Genomic DNA, 24,166 nt, shown 5'->3' with positions numbered 1-24,166 from the left:
GGAATGTTCTGTATATATCTATGAAGTCCATCTGGTCCAGTGTATCATTCAAAGCTCTTGTTTCTTTGTTGATTTTCTGTTTGATGATCTGCCTATTGCTGAGAGTGGAGTATTGAGGTCTCCTACAATTAAGGTATTGTTATCAATATGACTATTTTGGTTAACAGTTGGCGTATGTAGTTGGCTGCTTCCATGTTGGAGGCAGCCAACTACATAATATTTACAATTGTTAGATCTTCTTGTTGGATAGACTCTTTAAAAATGATACAGTGTCCTTTTGTGTCTCTAACTACAGTCTTTAGTTTAAAATCTAATTTGTCTGATATAATAATTGCTACCCCTGATTGGGAAATTTAAATTGTGCCAGCCAGCTGCACGAGCCACACTGTCTTTGGGGTGATCCATGGGGACATTTTGAGGGCAGCTGACCCACAGCCTGCATGCCCCAGACTGCCTCCTGTGGAAGCCTGAGCCGGCCGTGTAGCTTTCTCCTTTTGTCTCGTAACCATGTCCACCAACGAGAATTCTAATTCACCAGCTGCCCACTTTAACAGATTCAAGAACAAGGGGAAAGAGTACAGAAATGAGGTGGTGCCGAACAGAAGTTAATGTGGAGCTGAAGAAAGCTAAGAAGGATGACCAGATGCTGAAAAGGAGAAACGTAAGCTTGTTTCCTGATGATGCTACCTCTCCACTACAGGAAAACCGCAACAACCAGGGCACTGTAAATTGGTCTGTTGATGACATTGTCAAAGGCTTAAATAGCAACAATTTGGAAAGCCACCTCCAGGCTACTCAAGCTGCTAGGAAACTGCTTTCTAGGGAAAAACAGCCCCCCATAGACAACATAATCCGGGGTGGTTTGATTCCAAAATTTGTGTCCTTCTTGGGCAGAACTGATTGTAGTCCCATTCAGTTTGAATCTGCTTGGGCTCTCACTAACATTGCTTCTGGGACGTCAGAACAGACCAAGGCCGTGGTAGATGGAGGTGCTATCCCAGCATTCATTTCTCTGTTTGCATCTTCCCATGCCCACATCAGTGAACAAGCTGTATGGGCTCTAGGAAACATTGCAGGTGATCATTCAGTTTTTTGAGACTTGGTTATCAAGTATGGTGCAGTTGACCCACTATTGGCTCTCCTTGCAGTTCCTGATATGTCATCTTTAGCATGTGGTTACTTATGTAACCTTACTTGGACAGTTTCAAACCTTTGTCACAACTAGAATTCTGCACCCCCATTAGATGCTGTTGAGCAGATTCTTCCTACCTTAGTTCATCTCCTGCATCATGATGATCCAGAAGTATTGGCAGATACCTGCTGGGCCATTTCCTACCTTACGGATGGTCCAAATGAATGGATTGAAATGGTTGTGAAAACAGGAGTTGTGCCCCAGATTGTGAAGCTTCTAGGAGCTACTGAATTGCCCATTGTGACTCCTGCACTAAGAGCCATAGGAAATATTATCACTGGGACAGATGAACAGACTCAGGTTGTAATAGATGCAGGAGCACTTGCTGTTTTTCCCAGCCTCCTAATGAACCCCTAAACTAATATTCAGAAGAAAGCTATGTGGACAATGTCAAACATCACAGCTGGTCGCCAGGACCAGATACAGCAAGTTGTGAATCATGGATTAGTCCCATTCCTCATTGGTGTTCTCTCTAAGGCAGACTTTAAGACACAAAAGGAAGCTGTCTGGGCTGTGACCAACTATACAAGTGGTGGGACAGTTGAACAGATTGTATACCTCATTCATTGTGGCATAATAGAACCATTGATGAACCTCTTAACTGCAAAAGATACCAAAATTATTCTGGTTATTCTGGATGCCATTTCAAACATCTTTCAGGCTGCTGAGAAACTAGGTGAAACTGAGAAACTTAGTATAATGATTGAAGAATGTGGAGATTTGGACAAAATTGAAGCTCTACAAAACCATGAAAATGAGTCTGTGTATAAAGCTTCATTAAACTTGATTGAGAAGTATTTCTCTGTAGAGGAAAAGGAAGATCAGAATGTTGTGCCATAAACTACCTCTGAAGGCTATACGTTCCAAGTTCAGGATGGCACTCCTGGGACTTTTAACTTTTAGATTGTACACCTGAGGCAGAAAGTTGTTTGTTGTGTACTCTGTTGGGTAGAAGTTTGTCTTACTGTTTCTCTACTAAGAACTCTTTTTAAATGTGTTTTGTTATTTTAGCACTTTTTACAATGAAACTCTACTTGACCAGTTCCAAACTACAACCTGTATGAAGCTCCTCCTCTCAGTGGGTTTCTTATTTCTATGTGGAATCTCCTCTCTTGCAGTGTCCTGTAAGTAAAGATTAAATTCCACTCTCTTCTTTACTTCAAAAAAAAAAAAAATTGCTACCCCAGCTTTCTTTTGAGGTCAGCTGGCATGGAAGATGGATTTCGATGCCCTCACTTTCAGTCTGGATGTATCTTTAGGTTCAAAATGAGTCTCTTGTAGACAGCATATAGATGGGTCCTGTCTTTTTATCCAGTCTGCAACCCTGTGCATTTTATGGGAGCATTTAGGCTGTTCACGTTGAGAGTGATTATTGAAAGATGAATTTATTGTCATCATGTTGCCTGTGAAGACCTTGTTTTTTCTTGAAAAAGACCTTTTCTTTTTCCTGTAAATTTCTTTTCTATATCACTCTTGGGGTCTTTCTCCTTTTATAGAACTCCCCTTAATATTTCTTGCAGGGCTGGCTTAGTGGTCACATAGTCTTTCAGTTTCTGCCAGTCTTGGAAGCTCTGCATCTCTCCATCCATTCTAAATGACAGCCTTGCCGGATAAAGTATTCTTGGCTGCATGTTCTTCTTGTTTATTACCCTGAATATGTCTTGCCAGGCCTTTCTGGCTTGCCAGGTCTCTGTGGATAGGTCTGACATTATTCTGATGTTCCTCCCTCTGTACGTAAGGAATCTCTTCCCCCTAACTGCCCTTAAGATGGTTTCCTTGGTTCTAAGATTTGCAAGTTTTACTATTATATGTCAGGGTGTTGACCTGTTTTCCTTGATCTTGGGAGGGGTCCTCTCTGCCTCTAGGACTCAAACGTTTGTTTAATTCCCCAGATTAGGGAAGTTCTCAGCTACGATTTGCTCAAATATATTTTCTAGTCCTCTCTCTCTCTCCACCCCCTCAGGGATTCCAATAATTCTGACATTGGAACGTTTCATGGTGTCACTTATTTCTCTGATTCTATTTTCATGGATTCTGAGTTGTATTTCCCTGGCCTCCTCTTTTCCCTTTTTATCTATTAAATGGTCTTCCAGGTCACTAATTTGTTCTCCTGCCTTGCTTACTCTAGCTGTTAGATTATCTAGATTAGATTGGATCTCACTGATAGCATTTTTTTCAAAAAAATTTTATTTATTTATTTGACAGAGAGAGACACAGTGAGAGAGGGAACATAAGCAGGGGGAGTGGGAGAGGGAGAAGCAGGCTTCCCACTGAGCAGGGGGCCCGATGCAGGGCTCGATCCCAGGACCCTGGGATAATGACCTGAGCCGAAGGCAGACATTTAACGACTGAGCCACCCAGGTGCCCCTCATTGATAGCATTTTTAAGTTCTGCCAATTCACCTTTCATTTCTGCCCTTAGAGACTCTGTGTTGCCATTAATTGATTTCTCCATTCTAGCTATTGTCTTCACAGTTGCTAGCCTGAATTCCATTTCCAACATCTTGTTTATATCTGAATCCATTTGTAAATCTGTGGCATAAGTCATAATCTCTGAGTCTTTCCTATTTTGGGGGCTCCTCCTCCTAGTCATTCTGTTGAGGAGTGGTTGAGGGAATGTATAGAGTCCAATTTATTGACCACTACCCAAGCAGGATGCACCTGTTTTCTAGGGACCTTAGGGTTGCTGGCCTTTTGTTTTCCCAGCCTGTCTTCTGGGGGAGGGGCCTGCTGCACTGTTACTCAGGCAACCCTGTTTGGGCAGAGTTGCCCTGCTCCCTGTGGGGGGGGATGGGCTCAGTGAAAACCATTTCTGGGGGCTTTTGTTCTCTGGCAGCTTTCCCTGGCAGCTTTCTATGTCTCTTCTGAGAGAGCAGAGGAGACCATTTCCCACCCTCTGCCTCAGCAGAGAGACCACAGTCTGTTCTTCAGTGAGCTCTCCAGGCTGCAGTCTCTCCATTTCTGTCTGTGCTGCTATAAACTTCAGCATGCTGGGTTGTGCGCCCCTCTGCAGCACTTCCAGTCCTCGCCTCCAGGTCGGGGCACGTCTCTGCGCTTTGTGCTTCTAAAACCGCCAGCTGCTCCCAGTTCGCCCACGCGACCCCTCCGCTCTGGGTTTCTGCCCCGGGGGCTGCCCTAAAGTCCTTTCCCTGCTGCTACCGGTCTGTGAGTCTGTGCCCCGTCCCCAGCGCGTGAGGCTGTTGCTCACCAGCGGTGTAGGATCCCTATGGCCAGGCACCCTCCCGCTGCAGTTTATTTTCTGATATCTGCCCACAGAATCATGGCTCCCCACTTTGTACCTCGAAACCAACCACCTGCGATATTCTGTTCATAGAGATCCAGATCTTCTTACATCTCAGGCTGCTTTCATGGGTGTCAGAGTGGTCTGGTAGATATCTAGCTCAATTCCGGGACCAGTTGAAATAGGGTCCCCTACTCCTCTGCCATCTTTCCCCCACCCAATTTTCATCCTAATCATGTATTCTATCAGATTGTTACTTCTTAGGCCCTATGTGAAAATTATAAATACGAAAGGATATGAAAAAATAAGGTAGCCCTTCATTGCTTCTGGTTGTGGAAATAAATGAGAACACTTAAGAAAAATTCTTAGGACCCCAGCTCTGATTCTTTCAAAAGGCAAGTCTTTGATTTCAGATATGTAGACTTCTACTTTGTGCCTAGGATTGGGCTGAATGCTGCTCAAGCAATAATTCAAGTATGAGGTGATCTGGCAACAGACAGGGGGCTCACTCATGGCAGAGGAAAGGGAGAAGAAGCAATGAATTGAGACAGTGAAGGAGAAAGTGACAGAATTTGATGTTCTTTTTTATTGGTGTCATTTACTAGAATTCTATAATTTTACTTTTTTAAAAAAGATTTTATTTATTTGAGAGAGAAAGAGAGAGAACCAGTTGGGGGGGGGGTGGTCAGAGGGAGAGAGAGAAGCCGACTCCCCTCAGAGCCGAGAGCCCAACTCATGGCTTGATCCCAGGACTCTGGGTTCATGACCTGAGCCAAAGGCAGATGCTTAACTGACTGAGCCCCCAGGGGGCCCTGTAATTTTACTTTTTAGTAGTTGATGTGGGTGTTATCAACAGTATAGTTTAAAATGGGATTAACTGAAGTTGTTAGCTCACAACCATGGGCTGATAAGTCAATTATTATAGAATTGAAAATACAGTATTTTTCCAAAGAACTGACACTGATATAGAAGCCTACCTAACAACACATCAGCAAATTCAGGGCAATATGCTGTTTTTGTGGCTTGATGTTACTAGTGGACAAAGTAGAGAAAGAGTTCCCAGTACCCAGAGTCAGAGCATATGAGATGTTAGTATTTAAAGGTCCTGTGAAAACATCTTCTAGACCAGAGGATAGCAAATGTTTTCTTTAAAAGACCAGAGAGTAAATATTTTAAGGTTTTCAGGCCATATTGTTTTAGTTGCAGCTCTGCAGCTCTGTCCTGGTTGTGGGAAAATGGTCATACACAATTTGTAAATGAATGGGCATGGCTATGTTCTAATAAAACCTCATTTACAAAAATAGTATTTGCATTTAGCCCATGGGCTGTAGTGTGCTGATCTTTGCTCTACATAAATTTCTTCATTTTGCAAGTGGGAAAACTGAGTCAAATGAGTATATTTGAAGTACTTAGCATGGCGGCTCTCCCACAGTTTCTTTTCCAGAAATGGCAGCTATAAAAGTAGTACCAAAAATGATATCAATAGTAGCATGCCTTTTCTTTATGTTAAATCCATATACTTATTGTACTCCAAAAATTTTTCTTTTAACTTGGAGGAACTTTCCTCTGCTAGGAGGGATTTGGAAACTTTCGCCTTTAAAAAAAAAAATACAAACTGTTATATGCTAAGTATAACACCACTATTCAAAATGTAGTTATGTCCTTCAGCTCACTAACTATTCCCTGTATAAATCCACAGGCTGTATCCTTGGGCTCCTAGCTAGGCTTCTGAGATCTCTGTTATTTTAGAATATGACATTTTCCCATCCTTCCCCCCTTCCTTACCTTCCTACCTTAAACCAGGTTAAAACATAGGCTCTGGAGTGTAGTATATCATTTTGAGAGACAATGAATTCTACCAAAGTGACTACAAAATTATAGGGCCATTTCTGACTCTCTCTCTTTGCAGTTAACGTAGTGAAATTGTATAGTTAATGTTCCTAAAGAGTGATGGAGATGAAAAGCAATATCTGAGTGCTAAGTGTTATTACTAAGAAAAGAAGGAGAATAACTCTTTTTATATGTGTCCTTAGCCACCCCATCCTAAACCTAATATGAGCGCAGAATTTCATAACTTTAACAGTTCTTTTAATAATGTTCAATCAAATATGAAATTAGGAAAACGAGGCTCGCTGACTGCTCCCACTCTGCCTGAGCTGTCATTTTAGGCAGAGTGTGGATAATATTTCCTCGTTCCCATGAAGCTGCCTGAGCCGGCGGTATGAGAATTTCTTCAGTTCTGTCTGAGCCGTGGGGATGAGTGGGGCACCACTGAGGAAAAATGACAGGCAGTAAGTAAAATAGGTGTGAATGAGCCTAAAACTTGGGTGGGAATCCATTGTTTATTGCAGGGATGTTTTGGACTGTAAGCACTGGGAACTTCCCAGAGGAAAAGCAAGATCTTTTTGAACCCCCCTTTGGTTTTTAAGAAAGTCTGATATTATGCATTCTAAGTAGACCATGATCTTTGACTCTTTGAGTCGTTTATGACCATAGTAATTCTAACACCTTGAACTTGTCCGGACTAAAGGCAACAAGGTCAGCAGGTATAGTCTTCATTATGAGGGTCTGGGAGTGGTAAAGTTATTTCAAGGTGAAGTTTTCACCTAGGTACAACAGGCTGCTCATGTCTCATTTTTTTTTTTTTTTAAAGATTTTATTCATTTATTTGACAGAGCGAGACACAGTGAGAGGGAACACAAGCAGGGGCAGTGGGAGAGGGAGAAGCAGGCTTCCCACTGAGCAGGGAGCCCAATGCAGGGCTTGATCCCAGGACCCTGAGATCATGACCTGAGCCAAAGGCAGACTCTTAATTACTGAGGCACCCAGGTGCCCCTCATGTCTCATTTTTATGCCTATACAGAAAGTGGTGTTTTTTCTTGTTTTTAAAAAAGATTTTATTTATTTGACAGAGAGAGAGATAGCAAGAGCAGGAACACAAGCAAGGGGAGTGGGAGAGGGAGAAGCAGGCTTCCTGCAGAGCAGGGAGCCTGATACGGGGCTCAATCCCAGGACCCTGGGATCATGACCTGAGCCAAAGGCAGATGCTTAACAACTGAGCCACCCAGGTGCCCCAAGAAAGTGGTGTTTTTTCCCAGCTGATATGTACAGAGCAATCCTATAGTCATTTAAATTATGCACAAAATACAGGTTTGCTTTGCTGATCATAATTGCAACTCCCAATTGGTTCTTTTGTGATTTAAATGTATCCTTTTGAGTCCCCCTCTGAAGACTGATTTACTGCATTGGGTCCTGCCAATGCTGTGTAGCTTCAGGGAATGTGGCTGGAGTCATTGGAGACATGGCATGAAGAGCTCGAAGATTTGCAGTGGGAGAGGCAGAGTAAGTTGAGAAGAGATATTAAGTTTAGATCTCAAGTTTAAATACTGGTACTTGTGACTCAGGACTTATTGCTCTCTTTTTTGGTAGCCATCAAAAAATAGTAGCCATATATTGATGATGTTGGAGATGCCGTGCATTTGTTGGTCAACTATTTATTGAGTGCCTGCTATGTGCAAGACTCCATTTTATGGTACAGCATATATGGTGGCTAGAGTAGATTTTGGAAACCCAAATAGGTAAAATGGACTATTTTTCTTGTGTGTGTGTTTTTTTAATCTAAATTCAATTAGCCAACATAGTGTACATCGTTAGTTTCTGATGTAGTGTTCAGTGATTCATCAGTTGTGTATAACACCCAGTGCTTATCACATCACATGCCCTCCTTAATGCCCATCACCCAACCATCCCATCCTCTCATGCACCTCCCCTTCTGCAACCCTCTGTTTCCCAGAGTCAAGAGTCTCTCATGGTTTGTTTCCCTCTCTGATTTGTTCCCATTCAGTTTTCCCTCCATTCCCCAATGATCCTTTGCACTCTTATATTCCACATATGAGTGAAACCCTATGACAGTTGTCTTTCTCTGATTGACTTATTTCACTTAGCATAGTACCCTCCAGTTCCATCCACATTGATATAAATGGTAGGTATTCATCCTGTCTAATGGCTGAGTAATATTCCATTGTATATATGAATTGCATCTTCTTTATCTATTCATCTGTTGAAGGACATCTTGGCTCCTTCCACAGTTTGGCTATTGTGGACATTGCTGCTATTAACACTGGGGTGCACATGCCCCTTCAGATCACTACATCTGTATCTTTGGGGTAAATACCCAGTAGTGCAATTGCTGGGTCATGGGGTCGCTCTATTTTTAACTTCTTGAGGACCCTCCATACTGTTTTCCAGAGTGGCTGTACCAGCTTGCATTCCCAACAACAGTGTAAGAGGGTTCCCCTTTCTCCACATCCTTGCCTACATTTGTTGTTTTCTGTCTTGTTCATTTTTGCCATAAAATGGACTTTTATCAAGGTGCTAATGAGAGGGAAAGTGTCCATGTTACACTGTCAGAGGATTCTTGTTTGCTTTACAAAAGAATCTCAGTACTGCGATTTCCTGTCTGTGGCTTGCAGAACATCCTGGACAGTGAGTTGTTGCAAGAAGTCCACAAATCCACCTGTTCATCAAGAGTAAGTAATAAACATAAATGTATTTACATATACGTGTTTACACATAAATGCATGGCTGTTTTAAAATATATGTGGATTATATTGTGATGAAATTAAAAACCATCCATTGAAAATTATTACTGAATTCAGTTGCTTTTTAGTGTGTCTTTTCAATTAATTGATTCATTATTTATATATTGCCACCACATGTATTTGCATAATACTTTTATAGTGAAATGCATCCTCATACTTTTTTATTATTTAAATATTTAAAGTGGTTTATAAATAAGAACAAATCATTATATATTTACCCACATATTTACCATTTCCAATGCTTTCCATTCCCCTGTGTAGTTCATGATATCCATTTGGCACATTTTTCTTCTGCCTGATGGACTTCATTTTACATTTTTTATAGTGTGTGACTGCTGGCAATGAATTCTTTCAGTTTTTTTTTTTTTTTTACATCCAATAAAGCCTTTATTTTGTCTTTGTTTTCAGAAGATGTCTTCACTGGGTATGGAAGTTAAGATTTGCTTTTCTTCTTTCAGTGCCTGAAAGATGTTGCTCCACCTGGGTTCTAGTTTTCTGTTGTTGGTTTGCAGACCTCTCAGGAGCTTCCTGGCTATAATCTGAAACTGGCCCCCATACATGGAGGTCTAGAGAGGAAATAAAGAGGCATGCCACTCCAGGTTGGTAGGTGGGAGTTTTAACACACAAAGGGAACTTACATATAAGGCTTGTCTTGGGTAGCAGCAAGGCGAGTAGATCCCCGTGCCCACTTGACAAATCTTAAAAGTTTGTATAGAGGTCTTAACTGGGTTCAATCACCATCTAGATGATCTCAGCACCACATCACTATCTCAAGTCTATGTCCTTGGGGCAAACTCCGGGAGCAGGGAAGGCAAGTGGAACCCACATTCCAAGGATAGGGGAAGAGGTGAGCAGCCTCCAACTATTGGGATCCTGCTCAAGGGTCAGCTAGTGGCCATGTCTTTTCATTGACTTCCCCCAAGATCTGTCAACCACCATTTTTATTTTTCTTCCTTTGTATTTCCTGTGCTTTTTGTTCTCTGGGTGCTTTTAAGGTTTTTTCCTTATCATTGGTTGTAGACAGTTTGATTATGATGTGCCTTGGTGTTCTTGTTTGGGGTTCATTGAACTTGTTGGATCTGTGGGTTTATAGTTTTCATCAAATTTGGGAAATTTTTGGTTGTTTTTCTTTAAGTACCTTTTTCTTCTCTCCTTCCTTCTGGAACTCCAATTACATGTACATTATGCTGCTTAAAGTTATCTCAGGGTTCACTGATGCTCTGCTCATTTATTTCTCCCAGTATGATGTCTGTGTTTCATTTGGAATAATTTCTATTGCTAAGTCTTTAAGTTCATGAATATTTTCTTCTGAAGTCTAATCTACTTGCAAAATGATATATAGCAATCCCTCTTCTAACTCAGTGCACCTGTCTTCCAGTCCCCCTGTGCTAAGGCAACTACTGTTACCAGTTTATTGGGTACTTTTTCAGTGATGATATACATTTTTTTAAAGATTTTATTTATTAATCTGACACAGAGAGATACAGAGAGAGAGAGCATGAGCATGGGGAGAGGCAGAAGGAGAGGGAGAAGCAGACTCCCTGCTGAGGCAGGAGCTCAACATGGGGCTCAATCCCAGGACCCAGAGATCATGACCTGAGCTGAAGGCAGATGCTTAACATTCTGAGCCACCCATGTGCCCTGATGATATATACATTTAAAAAGATATAGATAAATATTTCTCCCCTCCTCCCCTAGTAGCATACTACATATACTACTGTGTACATTGCTTTCATCTTTATAGGGTATTTAAAGATGTTTCCATGTAGAGATGCTGCATTCTTTTTAAATGACTGTGTAATATTTCTTTTGTGGACATGTCATAATTTATTTACATTCCAGGTTTTAGCTTACTCCCTGGTTGTTTGTTTTGTTTTGTTTTTATTTTTAAGAGAGAGAATTATTTTAAAGTCCATATGTGAGGTGAACTTTTAGGCTCATTAGTGGCAGAAACCTCAGTTTCAGTAGTTTTTAGCTCCTTTTCTAATATGAGTTCCAAGGAGGCTACCATATGTCTGCTCTCATCAGATTATTTCATGGTTCATTTTTCTCTTGGTATCATAAAGTGGAGCATGTCTTAGGCTGGAACAAAAGGTGGGCAGGCATATGGTAGGCAACTCTGGAAGCTGGGAAGCACTGATTACTCCTTTCATATAGCACTGAGAGTCTTATTGCTCTCCCTAAGCAGGTGTGTGGAACTCTGCCAGTTCTAGCTTCATTCCCCTCAACATTCCCATAATTCACTGGGAGACTGATGTATTTCAATGTGAGAGAGGTAAGATAATGATCAGTGTGGTGGCTCTGGAGAGAATGAAGGCAAATCCCAGAGAGAATCAGAGATGTGTGAAAGAGAGAAGTGAGGTGTATTTGGATGTTACTGAACCCTCAATTCTAGGCACTGACATTATTGGAGTTGCTCTGTCATGTTGCTCTTTAATTCTTGAGCTTTTCAGCATTTAAGTTATTTTAATTCATTTTTATCTCATTTTATTTCTAAGATGATTTCAGCAGTAAGGAACTCATCAATTATGGTCTGAATTTTGTCCCCCCAAATTAATATGTTAAAGGTCTAACCTTCTATACCTTGGAATATGACTCTATTTGGAGACAGTCTTTGAAGAGCTAAGTTAAATTGAGGTTGTTAGGGTGTGTCCTAGTCCAAACTGCTTGGTGTCCTTGTAAGAAGAGGAAATTGGACACATAGAGAGACACCATGGATGAGTGTGCATAGAGGAAAGGTGATGTGAGGACATAGCAAGAAGGTGGCCATTTGTAAGCAAATGAGAGAGGTCTCAGAAGAAACTAACCCTGCCAACATCTTGATCTTGGACTTCTAGCCTTCAGAACTTTGAGAAAATAAATTTCTGTTGTTTAAGACATCCAGTCTGTGGTATTTCGTTATGGCTGCCCCAGCAGACTAATACACCATTTCTAAAGGGCTTAAACACTAAATAAATAATTAGCCTACAAAACCAGCAGCCCAGAGATGAGGCAGCTCCAAGGTTGGTTAATTTAGCGACTCAGTGTTGCCATTCAAGGAGACAGGTTTTTCTATCTTTTTACTTTGCCATTTGTTCCAGTTACTTTTGCTACCTAAGCAACCTACTTCAAAGTGTAGTGGTGCATAAATCCATTTTATTATACTCATGGATTCTGTGGGTTGGGACTTTTGATAATGCAGAGCAGGGATAGCTTGTTTCTGCTTCGTGATTCTGGGCCCTTAGCGGGGTCCCTTGAAGGGCTGGAGGTGACTTAAACAATGGAAGGTGACTCTCATGGCTGGGAACTGAAACAGTAGGGGTTGGAAACTCCATTTCTGAGCTGACTTCTTCACTCACATGTCTGGAACCTTGGGATGCTGGAGGACACCTCCACTGAGACTGTCAGTCAGAAAATGTACACTTGGCTTCTTTAGCATGATTGCCTCAGAGTAGTCAGACATCTTATGTGGTGGATGGCTTTCCTCATGAGCATGCCAAAAGGGTATTCCAAGAGAAACAGGCAGAAGTTGCATGGCCTTTTATGACCTGGTGTCACTTCTGTCACGTTCTATTGACCGAAGTATTCAAAAGCCCTCTCAGATTCCATAAGAGAGGACGTAGATATCATCTCTTCTGAGAGGAGTATCAAAGAATTTTCAGCCGTTTAAAAAAAAGTTCCACTTCACAATCAGCATGTGAGCTAGTTCCCTGGATAGCTGTGAAGAGGACAGCAGCAGCTCTAAGCATCATGATCTCATGCATCAACCTCTACAGGTAGAAAAATAAAGCATTTCCTAGCAGCTTCATCAACAGGCTTCTCCTCATGTCTCATGGCCAGAATTGGGTCAAATGTCCCTTCCCAGGTCAGTCATTGCCAAAAAGAACATAATTAACTGTGATCAGCTCAGCCAAATCAAGGTATACCCCTCTTGGGCTAAAGATGAGATGACTTTTCTTGAGCACCAGGTTTTATGGATGTAGCAAATATTCCCCAACCTGGGGCTCTGCCACCACAGAAGGGCCTCAAGAGAAAATGGATTTGGATAGGTGACGGATAGTGTCTGGGTAAACTTCTGGTAAGGAGAGTCTGGACCAATTAGGAAGCACAGGAGAAAGAAAATAAAGATGACTTTCATTATTTCCATAGCCTAAGACCCCCCAAAAGACTGCACTTTGAATTCTTTATTACTCTTACCTGCTCTTCCATTTTCTCACTCTTGTATTTGGTCCTCCTTTCCCCTTACCACTCCACAGAGATCCATTACAATTTTTAGTACCAAGAGCAAATGACTCTGTTCTTGGGAAATCAGATGATGGCACAAATAGCATGTTCTTAAAGCAAATGTGACAGTTACAATAGGGATTCAGCCCCCAGATGGGGTCATGAGAACCCAATGTGACAGCTACAATGCATTTCTGATTCCCCATAATAAGCATAACAGCCTCTGAGAATATTTCAACACAGACTAGGTTATAAATTATTGATTAGTAAGTGGATGAGTGCTGTACAGATCTCCACATGCCACTGCTAAGTTTGGCTAGTAGCTATAATATCCCATCTAACATGCTCTTATCACTGAGCTCACAGAGGGCGGCCTGTTCTTTATGGAACAAGGTCGGGGGCTGTGATGTTCTCCATAACTCACATTGATAAAGTCACACAGGAAAATGGGATTTTCCACCCTGGGCCTACGAAATGAAAGTTGTTAGTGTGTGTGTCTCTCTCTGTATGTGTCTGCCTTTGTGTTTGTGTTTGTATGTGTCTGCGTGTGGGTCGCTGTGTACGTATATGTCCCTGTGTGTGTCTCTTTGTGTGTCTGTGTGTATGCATCTGTGTATGTGCATCTCTTTGTGTCTGTTTGTCCTTCTGAGTCAGTGCCTCTGTTTCTCTCTTTGCATGTCTCTTTCTCACTCTTAGCATGTGTATGTTTCTCTTTCTATGTGGGTATCTCTTTCTGTGTGTAGGTTTCTGTGTGTAGGTACATCCTGGACTGCATGAGTGTATGTATGCACATGCACATGTTTGTGGGTATTTCTTTCTGTGTAGGTATCCTGGTCTGCATGAGTAGGTATGAATGTGTAGGCATGCATGTGTGTGTGGGTGTGTGTGTGTGAGCTCCAGTGGGGCTCAGGGAGGGAGCATTACTTCTTGAAGATAAGGCTCTGTCACCCTGGGAGATGTAGAGGAACATGAGGCAGTGTGGTATTATGAGAAGGGTGTGGAGTGGCAGCTAGGCAACCTGGGCATTCAACCCAGTTTTTTCCTCTCACCCACTGGGTGATTTTCTGTGATTCATTTCAACTCTTTGGGCCTTAGTTCTCTTGGAGATAATACACTGCTTAACCTAGCTCACAGGGATTTTCTGAAAATGAAATAGTAATGTAATTTAGAATGCATTCGAAAAAGTTAAAAGCACAATAAAAAGAAATGCATTAATGGGTTAACATTTGACTTGATTCAGAGAAGGCCTGTATGTTCAGGATGTGCATGGAAAGGGTACTTTGATTCAAATCTAAATCTTTGGTTGATAGATCACAGGACTTGAGCCAAATGTGCAACCACATGGGAAGAAGGGAGAAAATCTGCTTAATTTAAGAAGAGCATTGTGCTCTAGATGAGCAAAGGCAAAGACTGCTCATTTTGGATGCTGGTCCTGATCAGTTAATGGTGGCTGCCTGGAACAAGATGTAGAGCTCTCAGAAGTCACATCCTGGCAAGAATGATGAGAGCACGAGTGGTGCCTGAGGGAGAGGGACATGCAGCGTGCTGGCCATGGGGTTTATCACCCCTTTCAGTGCTGGGAGGAATCCGTATCAGACTTGGAGCCTCACATAGGCTGGTGTCTTGGATTTGCTGAAAGTAAAATCTTTGTAAGTTTTGAGGTTAGTTAGCTTTGCTTCTCTCATGCCACCTTGGTGCTCCTTCCCAGTTGGATTTGATGAAAATTTATTTCTGTTATATGCAAGTGTCAGTAACTTTATTTTGGTTCATGTATAGATTTATGCAAAATGGTGTAAAGTCAGGGCCTTACTGGAATGGGAAAAAGAAATGGTTTAATTTGTCACCATGAGTGTGAGGCATCTTCCATACTCTGCCACTTGAATGTTACCTCTCTCTGGCTGGGTTTTGTCACAAGTTAAAAAAAATTCTCTGATTTTTCACTTGTTCCCCAGAGTCCAACTGAGCTCTTAAGAAAGTTAGAGACAAATGGCCTAGGAGAAACCCCTAACACTTCTGTTTTTGTGCCCTGTCTGTTAATTTCCTTGCCTTCCCATTCCTTACTCCATGAAGCGTCATAGGTCTTCCCACGATAGCTTCATGACTCAGCATGTGTTGCAGGTACTTAATTTTCTTTTCTAATGCTCCTTCACCTAGGCCTTTTGACTCAAGTGTATAAATTCCTTCTCCCTTTTTCTGAATGAGTAATTGCTGTTATTTTGTATAGGTGAGTATGCATGAGTGTGTGTGTTGACCTCAGCTATCAGTCACCTCTACTATTGATTCCTCACAAAAGTCAATAAGGAGAGAAATGCTACTTAAATAGGTTTCATGCATCTTTTTTTTTCAATTTTGGGGAATTAGAGGCAGAAATGTGGGCTGATGATGATATGATTAGGAAGTTGGACATTGTTTTTTAATAGAGCGATTGATTTTATTCAGTACATTATGCTGGGCACTTCTCTAGGCACTAGGGATATGATGAGAACATGGATAAACCTGATCCCTTTCCTTGTTTTATTGGAGAGAGATACAACTTAACGCACAGCTGCAAATGGATATGGCATTGGGCTATGAGCATGCGCAGCAGGGCATATAAAATAGCTAAGGCTGGGGGCATGGGTGATGGGCAAGGATGGCTTCTAGAGAAGTCATGTTTAAGCTACGGCTGAAGCAATGAGGAAGGCATTGCTAATGCAAAAGGAGGGTAGGACAGAAGGGCAGAAACAGCACAGGCAAAGCACTGGAGCATGGAGAGAGTTGGCACAGACAAGGACCAGGGACATGTTCAGAGAGGCTTGAGTGTGAGGTGTGATAGAGGAGAAATCTGGCTGTAGAGGTAACCAGATCATATGACCTTGAAGGATTCTTTGAAGACTTTAGATCCAGGTGCTTATGAATCATCTAGAGATCTTGTTAAAATGCAGATTTAGATTCAGAAGGTCTGGGGTGAAACCTGAGATTCTGCATTTCTAAACAGCTCTCAAGTGATAACTATGCTGCCAGCCCATGGACCACACTTTGAGTAGCAAGGCTTCTGACACTATCCAAAGGGCAATGGTAAAATCATGGAAAAGTTTTAGGTGGGAGAATGAAATGGCCCACTTGGGTGGTAGGAATATCCCATTTCCAGCAGTGTTGATGAATGGAAAATGGAAATCAGTGAAGTGGTGGAGATGGTAGGAAGTCATGTGAGCAGTCGTGTGAGACTTGTCATGTAAGGTAGTACCATTGGGCATGTGGGCATGGCCTGTGACTCATTCCTTAACCCTGTCTTGCTCAGCTGCCTGCAGTAAGGGTGCTGTCCATCTCTGCCTCCTCCACTGGACAGTGGCTCCTTTGTGATGGGGTTTAGGCAGCGCAGGGCATGGCAGACAGCATAGCGCTTAACATAAGCCTTGGGGTCAGTTGAGTCTAGATTCAAGTCCTAACTCCATTACTTCCTAGTTGCTTACCCTCTCAGAGACTCCCATGCCACATCCACTGCAGATGGAGAATAATACCTGCCATATTGTTAAGAGGATAAGATGAGATAATGTAGATAAAGTGCTTAGCCCTATACCTGACACTCACTGATTCCAAAAATACACAGTGAGCACTTACTCAAGCATGTTAGGCTTTGGGGATTTAGCAATGAACAAAGTAGATTTGGTCCCTGACTTCTTGGAACACTTGATAAATTGTAGTAGTAACTGCTTATTATTCTCAACAATAACTCTCTTTTGTTAGCCAATTCATTTTGAGCATGGAGACTGAACATGAAGCTCTAGCAGCGATTTGTCTGGACAGTAAGCCCTCAACACCTTCTAGAACAAGTTGTGGAGATGGACACTCTATTCCATACATTCAGTTTAGTTGATCTTTCAAGCCCTGGCAGCACTTTCTGCTTAATCACCCACAACACTGAAGCAAGGATACTTGAAGTCTCACATCATTTTCCAGCTCAGTAATCTATATGTGACTAATCCTGCAATATTACATTTAACAGCTTTCAGAGGCTTGGGAGGGTGTATGCATGGCTCATCCTTAACCAGTGGCTAGATATGGTCCCAAATACCCATGTGAAATAATTTCTTGGGTTTTGAGGCTGTAGATTTTCAAATGAGGAACTGAACTGCTGAACCCTTGAGGGGGAAGAAAAAAGATGAGTGTGAAGGTGGCAGTGGAAGGAAAAATGATTGGTAGTCTTTGGCATGGAGGATGTGACCTGAACTAGAGAGAGTTTTGGTGGGCTCTATAGCCTGTCACAACAGGTCCAGCTACAAAGGATCCTGGTTGTAAAGACATTGGTTACTAAGGAAATGGGAATTTAGTGGAAGGCATGGGAACTGAATCCCATAGTGAGAAACGGTGGGAGATTCTCAGGTTATAAGACTGTTGGAACAGCTTTGGGAAAGGACAGGAACCAAAGAGGACTCAGGAAGACTGGGCAGTAGGAACAACAGCACTGCTTTGTGGCACTAAGAGGCTGGCTTGTCTACTGGTTGATTGACCTTGACCAACTCTTCTTTTTCTGCAGGGAGGGAAGGACTCAGAAGTCCAGATGTTGTTCCAGATGCAGAGTCCCAGAAGAAGATCCAACTGGTTGAGCATAGGACTTGTAGGGTCTGCTCTTTGGCAGTTTTGAGAGTAGAGAGAGGAGGGTTCTGGTGACTTTAGCTTTTGTATTGGGAAATGGGCACCTGGAATTACCCTGCAGTGGTATTATACACAGTGGTGTGGCGGTGAATCCCCAAAAGGAAATTGGAGTGTTATTAAGATGGGGAAAAGGATGTAGGCACTTGAAGCATGTAAAATGACAAGGTTGATTATTTATTAGTGAAGAGCCAACTTTATACTATTTTGTTTCCTTTGAGGTTTGTTTAAATATACTTTGTCTTTCTGGGATCTCCCAGGCAGCTCCTCCATCATCTGTGTTCTTGTAATGCTTTTTTTCTCTTTGTTAGCTCTTTCACACTGCATTGTGGGTATCTGTTCATGAGGCCATTTCCAAAAGAGCCCGAGAGTTCTCCAGAGCAAGGACTGACCTGATGCATGTCTGCATTCTTAGGCCTGGCAAAGTGCTTAACACATAGAAAACATTTGATGAATTATAGTTCACTGAAATAAGTATGTGTGGGTATCTTACTGAGAATATAATCATAAGCAGCTAGGAATTTTAAGGGGTACATTTCTGGGTGGAAAATATTTAAACATCATTTCGTAGCATGTGTGTGTTTAAAACCCACTCCACAAGGGCGTGCAGCTTTGAAAGTGCAGGGTCACAGAGAGTAAAGCACTGGGACTTATGTACCCTGCACGTGTCAGCTTTTATTTACTTGATGATTGAAGAATGTTTTCTTTCACAAAAACCTTCTTCACATAGGAAAGTTCTCTTGTTTAGTCTCGGTCAAATATTTTCTTGTTAATCTGGAGACACATTATCCTGCTCCCCAGGATATTTTGTATTTTTGCAAACCCTGTGGGCTTTGCTGGGGTCCAGCTCCTTGCTTCTAAGAAGAAACATGAATTTTGGGGGGCATCTGCAAACCTGGGAAATTTAGCTCCAGTGATCAAGGACAAATGAGTTATTTCAGAGTCGACTTTTACTCCTAGATAGATAATCTCATTTATAGGTGCAGAAATTACAGACTCTGGATTTTCTCATAAAGTTAGATTCTCCTATCCCTTCCCCTCCCATTTATTGATATGATTGGCAAACGATTGTGGAGAATGGAGACCTTTGTGATCCTTGACTTCTGCCTCCTTGTTCTTGGGAGAGCAGGCAATGAAAACTGACTGACTGTCACAAGCAAAGAAGAAATGTGTTGAAAGAGCACAGGGCAACCCCCTCCAATGGCCTGAAAGCCTGCAACACTGGGGAGCCAGGACCAAGGCCAGAACTGCAGAGAGACCCCAGCCACAGAACTAGACCCCATGGCTGCTACCCCTGACCCTGGACACCACTCACAGTATTTTTTGCTACCACTTGCCTTCAGGATGGGTTTTTCACAGCTCTGCTTTTCTCCATCTGTAGCTATTGTTTCAAAGTCCTGGGTGGGACTGTCTGAGCAGATGGGCCTTGGCCATATCCCATAACCTACCTTTAAGGAAGGCTGGGAATGCAAGTATCCCCACATTTTCAGGCTCTGCCTCCTAACAAGATGCTTATGGTGGAGGTAATTCCCCAAACAAGGAAAATAATTTCATCTGCTGGGTCACCAAAATACAAATGCTTATGGCATTGTCATTTTAAGCCATTTTTGGTAATAACAACAACAACAAAAAATCATGTCCTTGATGTTTTAGATTCTGCTATTAAAGTGTTTTTTTGGTTCAACACAACCACATGGATGGCTGGAGGACAATGATGGAATCCACTCTATCATGTCCTTGAGTATCTGAATGAAATGTCCTTGGCTACGAGACAAGGTTATATATAATTTAGGGCATAAGGTTTTAATCCAGGCTTTGCAACTTACTAGACTTGGAAGACAGTATTTAATCTCTCTCAGCTTCAGTGTCCTCATTTGTAAAATGGACGTTACCTTATCATATACCTCATATTTTGGGCTCTTATGAGATGACATCTCTAAATCTCTTGGGATAGTGCTAAGCATATAATAGTCTTTAATAAGTGGTAGCTATCATGGCCAACTTAGAGAAACTTGAGTTGGAGGACTGGCCAGAAGAGTCAAAATGCAAGGCCTGCTGATGTCCAGAATGTACCAGACATATGCCTTCAGGGCTAAGCTGGGGGAAGGGGGTCATAATGAAAGCTGAGTAGGTGGCTTCCTTCAAACAAGTTGGGCAAATTCCCAAATGCACCTGGCCACAGGTGCCTAAGAATACAATCTCCTTTCAAAGTACAATTGGATAGGGAAAGACCCAGTGATCTTCAGTTGTAGACCTACCTTGAGGCCCCATCTGCTAAGTTTAGGAACAGATTAGAGATTAGGCAGTACAGGGGAAACTTTGTTTCCAGTTTACAGAGTTTTTGTGGGGGAACTTCTTTGCAGAACTCAAAAGGCGGATGTTCTCAGATACAGATGATCTCAACAACCTTTATTTAGGTTGGAATTCTGGGAAAGTCATCAATCTTTGGATCCATGCATATTTCTATTTTTGTTCCACTTATCCAGCAAATAATAAATAGAATTTTATTTCTGCTAAGTGCTTATTTAAGAAGCATCTCTTTTAAAAGCTATTTATTGGGTGAAAATATGAAAGATACAGTCAGTGTATCTAATAGGAAATGATCTGTTGGTGTTAGATGACTCACCTCTTCAGGTGTGCTGTCAGTTTTATTATTATTTAGCATTTTTTTTTCTAAATTAGGAATAAGAATGAATCACCCTAAAAGGAAAGAAGGATTCTAAGAGATGCACCTACATTTGTTTCCCCATAACTGAGGATCATTTGAGTTTATGTAAGATGTTATTTCAGAGTTAGCATATCACCTCTAAAGGTGCTGGGCTTAAAGCAGGGTTGATTGTAAAAAGCACCATTTAGATGTTTCCATGGAGGGATTAAAGGCAGAATATATACATACTGGTCACCCAGGGAGAGGTTGATACAGTCATTTACCTTTTTAATGGAAGCAGGGAATGTAATTAACAACCATTTGCATGTAACAGTTGAATATTTCATGGTGGTGACAATGATTCATCCCTCCTTCTACAACAACCAGAGGAAAATTAAGCCCAGGTCTTATGACTCTCAGGCAACTATAGAATATATGATTCACAATTCATTCCATCTACTGTCGCATAGTTCACCTTCCTGTGTTCTTCTAATACTCATCCTCCTGTTTCAAGCAGCGGTTTTCACTCTGCATTGCTTTTCACCAGGGGCTCCCTAATTTACAGAGAGAATGCGGTTAGCACACTGAAGGTAAATAGGTTTCAACTCTCAGGTTTCAACTTGACATTGATTGGTAGTGGCTTCTTCTTTTTTTTTTTAAAGATTTTATTTATTTATTTGACAGAGAGAGACACAGCGAGAGAGGGAACACAAGAGGGGGAGTGGAAGAGGGAGAAGCAGGCTTCCCGCGGAGCAGGGAGCCCGATGCCGGGGCTCCATCCCAGGACCCTGGGATCATGACCTGAGCCGAAGGCAGACACTTAATGACTGAGCCACCCAGGCACCCCAGATTGGTAGTGGCTTCTAAATCAAGTTTCTTCTAGGCAAGGCTTGGAGGCAGGGTGGAAGGGGGAAGGAAGGCAGTGGTTGATTAGTAATGCTTGCCATGGGTTAGAGGGGGCAGAGTGTCATTCATTTTGCCATCCTCAACCAGGGCAAAGACTGCAAGATTAGGAACTGGGTCTCGCGTTGGCTTAGCCATAATGAACTATGAGACTTTGGACAAACCCGAGTGTTACAGTTTTCTTAAATGCCACTTTGGGGGAAGGGAGATAAATAGTCTATCATACAAAGTTCACAAGTCTGTCATAAGATCAAAGAAGATTTAGAAGAATAGAAATCTCTATAATATATTGTTACATTCCCATTCTGAAGGATATATAGATCTATGTAAGTTAGATTCGGAGCTCTACTGTAAATATATTTATCTACTCATCTTATAAGTGTGGAAGGAATAAGGAAGGGAGAGTTTGGAGTCCTTGAATGGAAGTGGAAAGCTGTAGAAGGTTAGAAATGGAAGAGCCTTAGATATTATCTAGAAAAGCAGTTTCAGATTTTTTTAAAATCTGAGGAACTCCCTTTTCCACAATCCTTTATGGTACCCGATACAATAAACCAATAAGTGGTGATACTCTGTTTGAAGTTCCTTATTTCGCACGAGGCTTCCCAGATTCTTGGTGTGGAGTGAGTGCTATCAAATATGTTTGAATTCAATCAGGTGCCCCATATATCTTCTGAACGCAGTAATTAAAATTTTCCCAGCCTTACCAATGGTGTCTTGGGCCTTGACCTCCAGTGTGTATGTGACCAAATTCCCCTCACTGAGGCAAGAAACAGAGGTACTTCTTTGACTGAGATCTGAATGACAGAATGCCTGGTGTGGGGAAAAAAAAGATTGATATGTGAGAGGAAGGCCAGTCATAATTGTATTATAAACATGAGGGCATAAAAATCAGCTGTTCCATCTGTAAAAGCCTTGAGTGGATTGAGTTGTTCTTAGTGCACCTTAGTCCTTCACACTATCCATTCATCCACCCAACAAATATTTATTGAGCATCTACTGTGTATCAGGCATTCTACACTGGGGATATAATTCTGGGCGAAACCAGTGAGGTCCTTGTTTTCATGAAACATATATTTTGTTGGGAGACTGAATAAACAAAGATAAAAACATAATTTCAGACGGTGATGTGTGTGATGAGAATAGTGTTTTCATACAAAGGAACAGAGGGTAGGGCTTATAGATAGCAAGTGCGCCATACTTGTTAAATGAATCAATAAAGGCTTTTTGTTGGTCACCAGTGGCCCTAGACCACAGGTTGCCAGTAGATACTCTTAAGGATATAAAGAAGAGAACCAGATCAGTTGTAATATTAGCGGTCCTATGAGGCACAAGAGAAACTTCATTTGCCTGATTGAATGGGAGTTTGGCTCACAGGATTGTGGCTAGAGCTTTTTATTTCCTTGTGTTTCTGAGCTCCTTAGCAATGTGTCTGCACCTATAGCAATGTCGTAAAAGCTCCTCAGTCTTCACGGTAACGGAGCACAGAGGAGTTGCCTCAGGAATTTATGGCCGCTGGAGAAGGCTCACTGGAATAGCCAACTTATAACAAAATAACTTTAATAAATTTTGTTGACTGAGGAAAGGCAAAGTGTTTTACAGATCTAGAAAACAAATCAGAATGGGTAGGACTCAGAGCTGGGAGAAGGTGGTTATAGGAGAGAACTCAAATTTGACAAGAAGGGAAGGGTGAGAAGCAATCAGACAAAGAGAGAAACTCAAGGAGCCAAACAGAGGACGCAAAGCTGGATTCTTTTGGACCGTGATTGCCCACCCCTCATACGAGAATGAAAGTGGGAGTAAAATACGCCACGTGAAATTTGTTTCAGAAACGCAGAGTTCACCAAAAGAACCATCAGTCTGACCCAAACAAGAGACGCCTTAGATTTGAGGCATTTCTCATTTGTCCTCTTTGAAAAATCAATTGGTAGCATCCTCAGAGACAATGTTACAGAGTTGTGAAGTATCTGTCCTGTGCCTGGTGGCCTGCCCGCCATCCTTTTCTTCCCAGCCTGGGTGTATCTCTGTAGGTTCAGGCCTTCAGCTGAGAAGATAGGAAATAAACGCCTTTTTCCTCTCCCTGTCAGCCCAGCCAGCCTCAAGGCCTCCTCACTCTGGCGCATCCCTGCTGTCATACCAACAGGGAGGCTGGTGGGGAGGTCTTGAGACTTGTGTGCTCAGCCTTGTCTGGCCTAGGAGGCCAGGCAAACCAGAGGGTCAGCGGGAGGCGCCTGACAGGAGGAAAAAGGAGCAGCTGTTCTGGCTTTCCCTTACCTTTCAAATGTGGTCAAATCTCATTACATCTCACCCTAACACTGTGAAACTCCAGAACATTCTGAAGCCCCAGGAGCCTGTGAGGTATGAAAGTGTTTGGGTTCACCAAACTATTTCGCATCTCCTTGTTTAGCGGTGTCCTGTATCCTGCTGTGTTCGCTTGCTCATCCTTGCTGGTATTTCTCGTCACGTCACCTGCCTTATGTCCTTGGATCTCCCTGTGAGGCCTAACCTCCTAGGGTCAGAGTCTCTGCGTGGCCGCCTCCTATTCATCCCTAGGGACCCTCAGCCAGGTTTCTGCTTCTCCCACTCTGTTTCCCCCATCCGAGCACTTACCCCACACAGTTTGTTTAAACTTCTGTTTTCTTCTCTCTATTGAAGGGTTGTGGAAGCAGAGAGTTGTGTCTTGCTCCACATCACCGCTGCTGAGCCTGGCCCAGTGCTTGGCATTTACTCACTTGCCCAGTGAATGCATCA

General features: G+C 42.2%; 1 pseudogene; it reads left to right on the top strand.

The window, feature by feature from the left end:
• Positions 1–507: 507 nt before the first annotated feature.
• On the top strand, positions 508–2,095 carry LOC123842296 (importin subunit alpha-1-like; annotated as a pseudogene).
• Positions 2,096–24,166: the final 22,071 nt, after the last annotated feature.

The sequence above is a fragment of the Mirounga angustirostris genome, unplaced genomic scaffold (assembly GCF_029215605.1).
Source record: "Mirounga angustirostris isolate CCGP_5_RB_7025 unplaced genomic scaffold, mMirAng1.0.hap1 SCAF_7, whole genome shotgun sequence".
Taxonomy (NCBI): domain Eukaryota; kingdom Metazoa; phylum Chordata; class Mammalia; order Carnivora; family Phocidae; genus Mirounga; species Mirounga angustirostris.
Note: the sequence above shows the minus strand (reverse complement) of the source record. Positions and strands in the feature narration are given on the sequence as shown.